The 11401-nt window shown below is 31.7% G+C and overlaps 1 long non-coding RNA gene across 1 annotated transcript; it reads right to left on the reverse strand.

The window, feature by feature from the left end:
- Nucleotides 1-1366, reverse strand: LOC117342948. The gene is made up of 2 exons (XR_004535929.1): nucleotides 1253-1366; nucleotides 1-1102 (listed from the first exon to the last, which is right to left on the reverse strand). It is a non-coding gene; the product is annotated as an uncharacterized LOC117342948 (long non-coding RNA).
- Nucleotides 1367-11401: the final 10035 nt, after the last annotated feature.

Genomic DNA, 11401 nt, shown 5'->3' on the forward strand with positions numbered 1-11401 from the left:
ATAAAAGATACAAGAATATTTATTTAACATTGCATTTAATAAACAAAGAATTTTGGCATTGTAGTGCTATTATTACGACAACGTATGGTTGATATAATCAGGATGCATTTCTGATGAAGTTCTAACTAAACAACCAAGGATTTTATTAGCGAGTAAGCAAGCAACAGTCCATAATTGATTAACTTCCCAGAAAGGGAAATAGGAATTGGGCAGTAAAATAAGTGATTTTCTTTAATACGTCTGTTCATTCTCTCAAAATGGATGCGTAGTTTTGCAAGTTTTTTGAATTTCACTTGTATCAAATTGTCTCTTATTACTCAAGAATGTCGGAATGTTAAGGGTAACGCCTTTTTCTTGCAAAAGTTTCCGAATTGTAAATACTTTATTAGCCATAACTGCCCCGTGAGGAGCTACCCCTAATAGACATTTAAAAGTATTAATACTCTTATAACTCGAATATGATTGAGATTTGAGAATCAAAGAAGAAGGTTGTTGAGTTTTTAGTTCTGTACAGTCTATTACCAATCTTGTTCTTGATATAAAGTTTTGAAAGAGTCGGGAATAAGAGTTTGGATGAGGTCTTTAGATAACCATATAGGAATTTGGCCTAAAACAAAGTACAAAAACATTGCCCAAGTTATTATTTTCCTGCTGATGGTTGGGAGAGAACATGAAAATCGAACACTCAGATCTTGTAAAAATTTAAAAAAAAGCTCGTTAATGAGCACGATAGAACGCTTTCATCCACTAAGACTAATAGTTTCACTACTTTTATGATATGCACTCTGCATGTTTTTAGCGGTTGGCTGTATACATTCAAAAAAGGTAAGAAAAAGTAAATATGTTTGAAACCCAGTGTAGAATAAAATTAGAGAATCATCCGTTGAAAATTCTTTTTACACAAAATTGTTCAATACTAATTTGCTGACGTAAGCATGCCAACTTTTTCTCCTTTTCAGACAGTTGTTCTTCAAGATTGTTGTTTTTGGCTGTTTCTAACTCTGTCTCTGTTTTTCTCCTTTTTGTCCTGCTTTCCTCTGATTCTGTGTTATATGTACGATACTCTTCTTCCACATGTGTCTCAATACACATTGTCTCATCACTGTAATATAAAGAACATGTATACACTACGTGCAGATTGAAGGTATACGTATATATGTTATAACTTTGTTAAAATTATGTGCAATTTAAATAAATATCCATATTTACTATATTAAATAATGTTTTCGTATCATAATCATTTGATATGTACCTTTGCATTGGTTGACTTAGTGAAGATGGAAACTTCCTTTTAAAAATTCACTTGGTCTTTGGTTTATCATTCCAGTTAAATACTGATGGAATGACTCCTGGCTTTAAAATCATCTTTGATACCTGTAAAATGTATTTGATTTATTAAAATCATGTATATTATTCATTTATCATATGTATGCAATCTATGATATACATATTCATAATATGTATATATATATATAAACCTGCACATTTATTATGATATTTACGGTAATAAACTGAACACTTATATTATGTTTAATGAAATATTTTATGAAAGACTTGAACTGCTTGCAATTGTTGTATTATATATGTCGTGACATGCACTGATAATTTGCATAAAAAAAGGGAAAATGATTGACAATAGAATGCGTTTACATGTATTAGGTGAAGGCTAACCTACCTAGAATAATGGCCCTTCCTCTCTTCTTATTTTTACAATCCAATGCTTTTTGATATCCTCATCTTTTGGAATATGGTGAAAATGAATAGAATCACCATAATTTCCATTAGATACACAATTTGGTACACAACAATGTTGTTTGTTTTTGCTACATGTAGCTTGACTGGAAGCCATTGTGTATGCGTTGCTACGGTGGCTGTACTCACTTAGCCTCGTTTTGAGATAGGAATGTCAGGCATGCATATAATTTGAGAGAGGCCTATGTTAAGATTTAAATAATTCTCACTGTTTCATCGTTCTGTACAAACTGTATCATGTCCATTAAGTACAGTCAAGGTAGACTATCTTGTCTGTCTTTAGAACAATCCTTTGATAATGCGGGTGTTAGGACACTACAGGTGGAGTTTTCAATCCACGACGTTTATCGTAACCTACTCCCGGTTAAATCTAATTAATGTTCTTTTGAATGTCAATTTGAAAATTATAAAATTATTACATTATTGGTCTTCTGTACATCCCGATCATCATCAAGCATTTCGTCTGATCTATCCCGACTATGGTTTTGGTCTTCTTCCATCATTGTTTTAGTGTTTTGTGTTTCTGTTTATTGATTTTGTTTTTTAAAGGGCAAATGTGTTGTGTTTTGTACCATCCCTTGACACTACTTTAATTGTATACATTATGTTGTCAATATGTTTTTCTCTATACCACATGTCACTATGTGAAAAGAGAATAAGATTAATTTGAAATTTGTCCTTTGAGCGTAAGGCAAATGAAATGTAACCACACCATCATATTATTGACATTTTTACTGTATAGAATATGCATAATTGTAACAGGGAAATAATACGATGCAGTTTTCGATGTTTGTGTGCATATACAGTATGTGTTATATATTTCCATAGCCAGGCCAATTAAGAGTGGAAAATACATGTTTCGCCTCAGTGACTAAACGATTTGTACTCAGCCGCCTTAATTAGACAAAAAAGTCTAATGATGATGACAGAGTACACATCCTAGTCAGAGAAACGTCAGACATAAATTGTCCGCTGGACATCTCCATACAGCCCAATATACTGAGGATATCATGCAGTTCAATGCACATATATATAGTACACAATGTATGTAAAGTAATGTACATGGTAAATACGGAGTAGTAAACAGGACATTTACCTGTAGTATAGGGTTTGTACTGACAGAATAGTGAGTATATTAATACAGTATAAATAGGACATATACCTGTAGTATAGGGTATGTACTGACAGGATAGTGAGTATATTAATACAGTATAAATAGGACATATACCTGTAGTATAGGGTATGTACTGACAGAATAGTGAGTATATTAATACAGTATGAATAGGACATATACCTGTAGTATAGGGTATGTACTGAGAGAATAGTGAGTATATTAACACAGTATAAATAGTACATATACCTGTAGTAAAGGGTATGTACTGACAGAATAGTGAGTATATTAATACAGTATAAATAGGACATATACCTGTAGTATGGGGTATGTACTGACAGAATAGTGAGTATATTAATACAATATAAATAGTACGGAGTAGTATACATGACATTTACCTGTAGTATAGGGTATGTACTGACAGAATAATGAGTATATTAATACAGTATGAATAGGACATATCCTGTCTAGTAGTATAGGGTATGAACTGACAGAATAGTGAGTATATTAATACAGTATGAATAGGACATATACCTGTAGTATAGGGTATGTACTGACAGAATAGTAAGGATATTAATACAGTATAAATAGGACATATCCCTTCTAGTATTATAGGGTATGAACTGACAGAATAGTGAGTATATTAATACAGTATCAATAGGACATATACCTGAAGTATAGGGTATGTACTGACAGGATAGTGAGTATATTAATACAGTATAAATAGGACATATACCTGTAGTATAGGGTTTGTACTGACAGAATAGTGAGTATATTAATACAGTATGAATAGGACACATACCTGTAGTATAGGGTATGTACTGACAGGATAGTGAGTATATTAATACAGTATCAATTGGACATATACCTGTAGTATAGGGTATGTACTGACAGAATAGTGAGTATATTAATACAGTATGAATAGGACATATACCTGTAGTATAGGGTATGTACTGACAGAATAGTGAGTATATTAATATAGTATAACTAGGACATATACCTGTAGTATAGGGTATGTACTGACAGGATAGTGAGTATATTGATACAGTATAAATAGTACGGAGTAGTATACAGGACATTTACCTGTAGTATAGGGTATGTACTGACAGAATAGTGAGTATATTAATACAGTATAAATAGGACATATACCTGTAGTATAGAGTATGTACTGACAAAATAATGAGTGTATTAATACAGTATAAATATGACATATACCTGTAGTATAGGGTATGTACTGACAGAATAGTGAGTATATTAATACAATATAGATAGTACGGAGTAGTATACAGGACATTTACCTGTAGTATAGAGTATGTACTGACAGAATAGTGAGTATATTAATACAGTATAGATAGGACATATACCTGTAGTATAGGGTATGTACTGACAGAATGGTGAGTATATTAATATAGTATAACTAGGACATATACCTGTAGTATAGGGTATGTACTGACGGAATGGTGAGTATATTAATACAGTATAAATAGGACATTTACCTGTAGTATAGGGTATGTACTGACAGAATAGTGAGTATATTAATACAGTATAGATAGGACATATACCTGTAGTATAGGGTATGTACTGACAGAATAGTGAGTATATTAATACAGTATAAATAGGACATATTGTCTAGTAGTATAGGGTATGTATTGACAGAATAGTGAGTATATTAATACAGTATAAATAGGACATGTACCTGTAGTATAGGGTATGTACTGACAGAATGGTGAGTATATTAATACAGTATAGATAGGACATATACCTGTAGTATAGCGTATGTACTGACAGGATAGTGAGTATATTAATATAGTATAACTAGGACATATACCTGTAGTATAGGGTATGTACTGACAGGATAGTGAGTATATTGATACAGTATAAATAGTACGGAGTAGTATACAGGACATTTACCTGTAGTATAGGGTTTGTACTGACAGAATAGTGAGTATATTAATACAGTATAAATAGGACATATACCTGTAGTATAGAGTATGTACTGACAGAATAATGAGTGTATTAATACAGTATAAATATGACATATACCTGTAGTATAGGGTATGTACTGACAGAATAGTGAGTATATTGATACAGTATAAATAGGACATATACCTGTAGTATAGGGTATGTACTGACAGAATGGTGAGTATATTAATACAGTATAGATAGGACATATACCTGTAGTATAGGGTATGTACTGACAGGATAGTGAGTATATTAATACAGTATAACTAGTACATTTACCTGTAGTATAGGGTATGTACTGACAGAATAGTGAGTATATTAATACAGTATAAATAGGACATATACCTGTAGTATAGGGTATGTACTGACAGAATAGTGAGTATATTAATACAGTATAAATAGGACATATCCTGTCTAGTAGTATAGGGTAGGTACTGACAGGATAGTGAGTATATTAATACAGTATCAATTGGACATATACCTGTAGTAAAAGGTATGTACTGACAGAATAGTGAGTATATTAATATAGTATAACTAGGACATATACCTGTAGTATAGGGTATGCCCTGACAGAATGGTGAGTATATTAATACAGTATAAATAGGACATATACCTGTAGTATAGGGTATGTACTGACAGAATAGTGAGTATATTGATACAGTATAAATAGTACGGAGTAGTATACAGGACATTTACCTGTAGTATAGGGTATGTACTGACAGAATTTAGCAAGTTTGTTTATAATTGTATCATACATGGATAATAACTGATAAACAGTTGAGTCACCTGGAATGAACCCAGACTGGTATTTTGTTAATAATTCAAACTCTAATAAATGATTATATAAATGTTTGAAAATTATTTTTTCTAATATTTTACTGAAACAGGAAGTGATAGAAATTGGGCGATAGTTTGAAACATCATTTTTATCACCTTTGCCTTTATATATAGCATTAATATTAGCCAATTTCCAAGACAGAGGAACAGAACCAGTTGACATGGTTTTATTAAATAACATAGTGAGCGGAGTTACTATAGATGGTGTAAGGAGTTTTATAACTTTAGGTATCATTTCATCAGGCCCTGCAGGCTTCCTAGCATTAAGAACTGAAAGTTGATCTCTCACATCCTGTTCATGAAATAAAATGTTGTTAAGTATATTTGGAGACTCAGGAACAGGCGGCAAAGGATCAATATTATCAGAAGATGTAGAAATAGATGTAAAATAGTCAACAAGGCATTCAGCTTTATCAAATGGGTGAAACAGAGATGTGTTATTGTAGTTTAATGGTGGAATGGTAATTGATTTGTTGTTGATTTTAAGAATAGATTTAGCAGTTTTCCACCATTTTGAGGATGAGAGATTTGAGTCATTCAGAGAGTTTTCTAACTTTTCAATGTATAAGGATTTAGAATCACGTATCAATCTGATAGTTTCATTTCTTATATTTCTGAAGCTGGCCCAGTGATTTGGACTATTGGTATGAAGTGCTTTTTTATGGATTCTATTCCTCTGTCTTAACTTTAGCCTTATCTCGTTCGACATCCATGGCTTATCATTAGGACGGATAATAATTTTTTCCTTGGTATACAGTCATCTACAGCTTTGTTAATAGTATCAACAAGTATAGTGTTAAGATCATCAACATCCTGCTCATCACTTATACTTACCCAGTTCATATCATCAAGTATTTGGTTCATTTTAATGACATCAGCATCATTATATTCTAGAACATATTTACTGTATGCATGTTGTTTAAATATAGAGTAGGCAATGCTAAAATTGATCACAGAATGGTCACTACATATTGGAGGAGTAACACTTACATTTCTCACAATATTGTCATTGTTGGAGAAGATAACATCAATTGAGGTAGAAGAATCTGGAGTTATTCTAGTAGGATCTTTTACATAACTAGACATACCATATTTTACAAGAAGTCTACTTAAGCGAGAGTTTGGTTGGATATTGCTCATATTTACATTTATGTCACCTGTAATAATTATGTCTGCATTTGATTGTCTAGAATTGTCAGTTACATAATGTAGGGAGTTATCGAGTCTGTTCCAATAGTCAATGTTACTGTCAGGAGGTCTATATATGCAACCTAATAAGGTTTTATTATTACCAACAGTTATTTCTGACCATAATAATTCTAAATCAGGCACCTCAAGATCCAGTCTTCTCCTCATACTGATGTTATCTTTATAATAAATTATAATGCCTCCCCCAGGTCGCAGACAACGGTCCTTTCTGAAATGTTGTTTAGAAAAATATTCAATTAACAATTCATTATCAGGTATAGTGTCATTAAGATGACTTTCAGTTAAACATACTATGTCTTTGTCACTCAATTCAGCTTCAACTATATCTAGTTTATTTCTAACTGAACGGATATTTACATGACCAATATCAAGACTGCATAGAGGACCTGGATTGTTTTCAATATCCATACTCTTAATAATTAGAATCAATAAAAATAAAAGCGAGAAATGATCATTTGAGTACATTGGGTAGATACCTATAATTATAGAGCACGAGACATTGGTTCTGTTAATATTATAAACAATAGCTACGCCAGAGAATTTGCAACTGCCGAGAGGTACACACCATACTAGTGACCATATACTCTTAGTATACATCACAAGGGTAAATATATTATCCGTTATCAAACTGATACAATTTAACTATAAACAGCATGGGGTACCAAACTACAGCTGCATTATAACTAATGCTCGTCCTAAAATACGAACTTTTAAAGTAGCATACATTCTTGTTCGTAGGGCCAAGATGTTGTTGCTGGGGGATATCCGATAGACATATATTTTGTAACGATAAACACAATACAGATAAGACAAACATAACTATATACATCAATGTTACCGCAATAAGGCTTGCTAGGAACAGGGAATTCAGAATACCACCAATATTAATGTCCGTGGTCAGACACAAGAAAACACCACATGGAAGTAGAGAGGTACTCTACGTAAATCAAAATCTTGAAATAATAGACAGCAGGTACAGTTCAATTAAAACATCTGGGGGATGTAGATCACTTGTATAATATAAATAAGAAAAACGGTATTATTGTTCCGGATTTGTGGATACATTACTCCTCACCTATTCATGATACAATATTGCCTTTCATATGCATGAGCATGCTAGAAATACAACGATACAAAAAGAAGTAATAAACAGAAAAATATTAAGGGGAAAAAGTATAAATACTTCCTCGTTAAGTCAGTAACAACATGTACATGTACATATACCTGTAGTATAGGGTATGTACTGACAGAATAGTGAGTATATTAATACAGTATAAATAGGACATTTACCTGTAGTATAGGGTATGTACTGACAGAATAGTAAGTATATTAACAGTATAAATAGGACATATACCTGTAGTATAGGGTATGTACTGACAGAATAGTGAGTATATTAATACAGTATAAATAGGACATATACCTGTAGTATAGGGTATGTACTGACAGAATAGTGAGTATATTAATACAGTATAAATAGGACATATACCTGTAGTATAGGGTATGTACTGACAGAATAGTGAGTATATTAATACAGTATAAATAGGACATATACCTGTAGTATAGGGTATGTACTGACAGAATAGTGAGTATATTAATACAGTATAAATAGGACATATACCTGTAGTATAGGGTATGTACTGACAGAATAGTGAGTATATTAATACAGTATAAATAGGACATATACCTGTAGTATAGGGTATGTACTGACAGAATAGTGAGTATATTAATACAGTATAAATAGGACATATACCTGTAGTATAGGGTATGTACTGACAGAATAGTGAGTATATTAATACAGTATAAATAGGACATATACCTGTAGTATAGGGTATGTACTGACAGAATAGTGAGTATATTAATACAGTATAAATAGGACATATACCTGTAGTATAGGGTATGTACTGACAGAATAGTGAGTATATTAATACAGTATAAATAGGACATATACCTGTAGTATAGGGTATGTACTGACAGAATAGTGAGTATATTAATACAGTATAAATAGGACATATACCTGTAGTATAGGGTATGTACTGACAGAATAGTGAGTATATTAATACAGTATAAATAGGACATATACCTGTAGTATAGGGTATGTACTGACAGAATAGTGAGTATATTAATACAGTATAAATAGGACATATACCTGTAGTATAGGGTATGTACTGACAGAATAGTGAGTATATTAATACAGTATAAATAGGACATTATACCTGTAGTATAGGGTATGTACTGACAGAATAGTGAGTATATTAATACAGTAATAGGACATATACCTGTAGTATAGGGTATGTACTGACAGAATAGTGAGTATATTAATACAGTATAAATAGGACATTTACCTGTAGTATAGGGTATGTACTGACAGAATAGTGAGTATATTAATACAGTATAAATAGGACATATACCTGTAGTATAGGGTATGTACTGACAGAATAGTGAGTATATTAATACAGTATAAATAGGACATTTACCTGTAGTATAGGGTATGTACTGACAGAATAGTGAGTATATTAATACAGTATAAATAGGACATATACCTGTAGTATAGGGTATGTACTGACAGAATAGTGAGTATATTAATACAGTATAAATAGGACATTATACCTGTAGTATAGGGTATGTACTGACAGAATAGTGAGTATATTAATACAGTATAAATAGGACATATACCTGTAGTATAGGGTATGTACTGACAGAATAGTGAGTATATTAATACAGTATAAATAGGACATATACCTGTAGTATAGGGTATGTACTGACAGAATAGTGAGTATATTAATACAGTATAAATAGGACATATACCTGTAGTATAGGGTATGTACTGACAGAATAGTGAGTATATTAATACAGTATAAATAGGACATATACCTGTAGTATAGGGTATGTACTGACAGAATAGTGAGTATATTAATACAGTATAAATAGGACATATACCTGTAGTATAGGGTATGTACTGACAGAATAGTGAGTATATTATACAGTATAAATAGGACATATACCTGTAGTATAGGGTATGTACTGACAGAATAGTGAGTATATTAATACAGTATAAATAGGACATATACCTGTAGTATAGGGTATGTACTGACAGAATAGTGAGTATATTAATACAGTATCAATAGGACATATTACCTGTAGTATAGGGTATGTACTGACAGAATAGTGAGTATATTAATACAGTATAAATAGGACATATACCTGTAGTATAGGGTATGTACTGACAGAATAGTGAGTATATTAATACAGTATAAATAGGACATATACCTGTAGTATAGGGTATGTACTGACAGAATAGTGAGTATATTAATACAGTATAAATAGGACATATACCTGTAGTATAGGGTATGTACTGACAGAATAGTGAGTATATTAATACAGTATAAATAGGACATATACCTGTAGTATAGGGTATGTACTGACAGAATAGTGAGTATATTAATACAGTATAAATAGGACATATACCTGTAGTATAGGGTATGTACTGACAGAATAGTGAGTATATTAATACAGTATAAATAGGACATATACCTGTAGTATAGGGTATGTACTGACAGAATAGTGAGTATATTAATACAGTATAAATAGGACATATACCTGTAGTATAGGGTATGTACTGACAGAATAGTGAGTATATTAATACAGTATAAATAGGACATATACCTGTAGTATAGGGTATGTACTGACAGAATAGTGAGTATATTAATACAGTATAAATAGGACATATACCTGTAGTATAGGGTATGTACTGACAGAATAGTGAGTATATTAATACAGTATAAATAGGACATATACCTGTAGTATAGGGTATGTACTGACAGAATAGTGAGTATATTAATACAGTATAAATAGGACATATTACCTGTAGTATAGGGTATGTACTGACAGAATAGTGAGTATATTAATACAGTATAAATAGGACATATACCTGTAGTATAGGGTATGTACTGACAGAATAGTGAGTATATTAATACAGTATAAATAGGACATATACCTGTAGTATAGGGTATGTACTGACAGAATAGTGAGTATATTAATACAGTATAAATAGGACATATACCTGTAGTATAGGGTATGTACTGACAGAATAGTGAGTATATTAATACAGTATAAATAGGACATATACCTGTAGTATAGGGTATGTACTGACAGAATAGTGAGTATATTAATACAGTATAAATAGGACATATACCTGTAGTATAGGGTATGTACTGACAGAATAGTGAGTATATTAATACAGTATAAATAGGACATATACCTGTAGTATAGGGTATGTACTGACAGAATAGTGAGTATATTAATACAGTATAAATAGGACATATACCTGTAGTATAGGGTATGTACTGACAGAATAGTGAGTATATTAATACAGTATAAATAGGACATATACCTGTAGTATAGGGTATGTACTGACAGAATAGTGAGTATATTAATACAGTATAAATAGGACATTATACCTGTAGTATAGGGTATGTACTGACAGAATAGTGAGTATATTAATACGTATAAATAGGACATATACCCTGTAGT

The sequence above is a fragment of the Pecten maximus genome, chromosome 14, assembly GCF_902652985.1.
Source record: "Pecten maximus chromosome 14, xPecMax1.1, whole genome shotgun sequence".
NCBI classification, from domain to species: domain Eukaryota; kingdom Metazoa; phylum Mollusca; class Bivalvia; order Pectinida; family Pectinidae; genus Pecten; species Pecten maximus.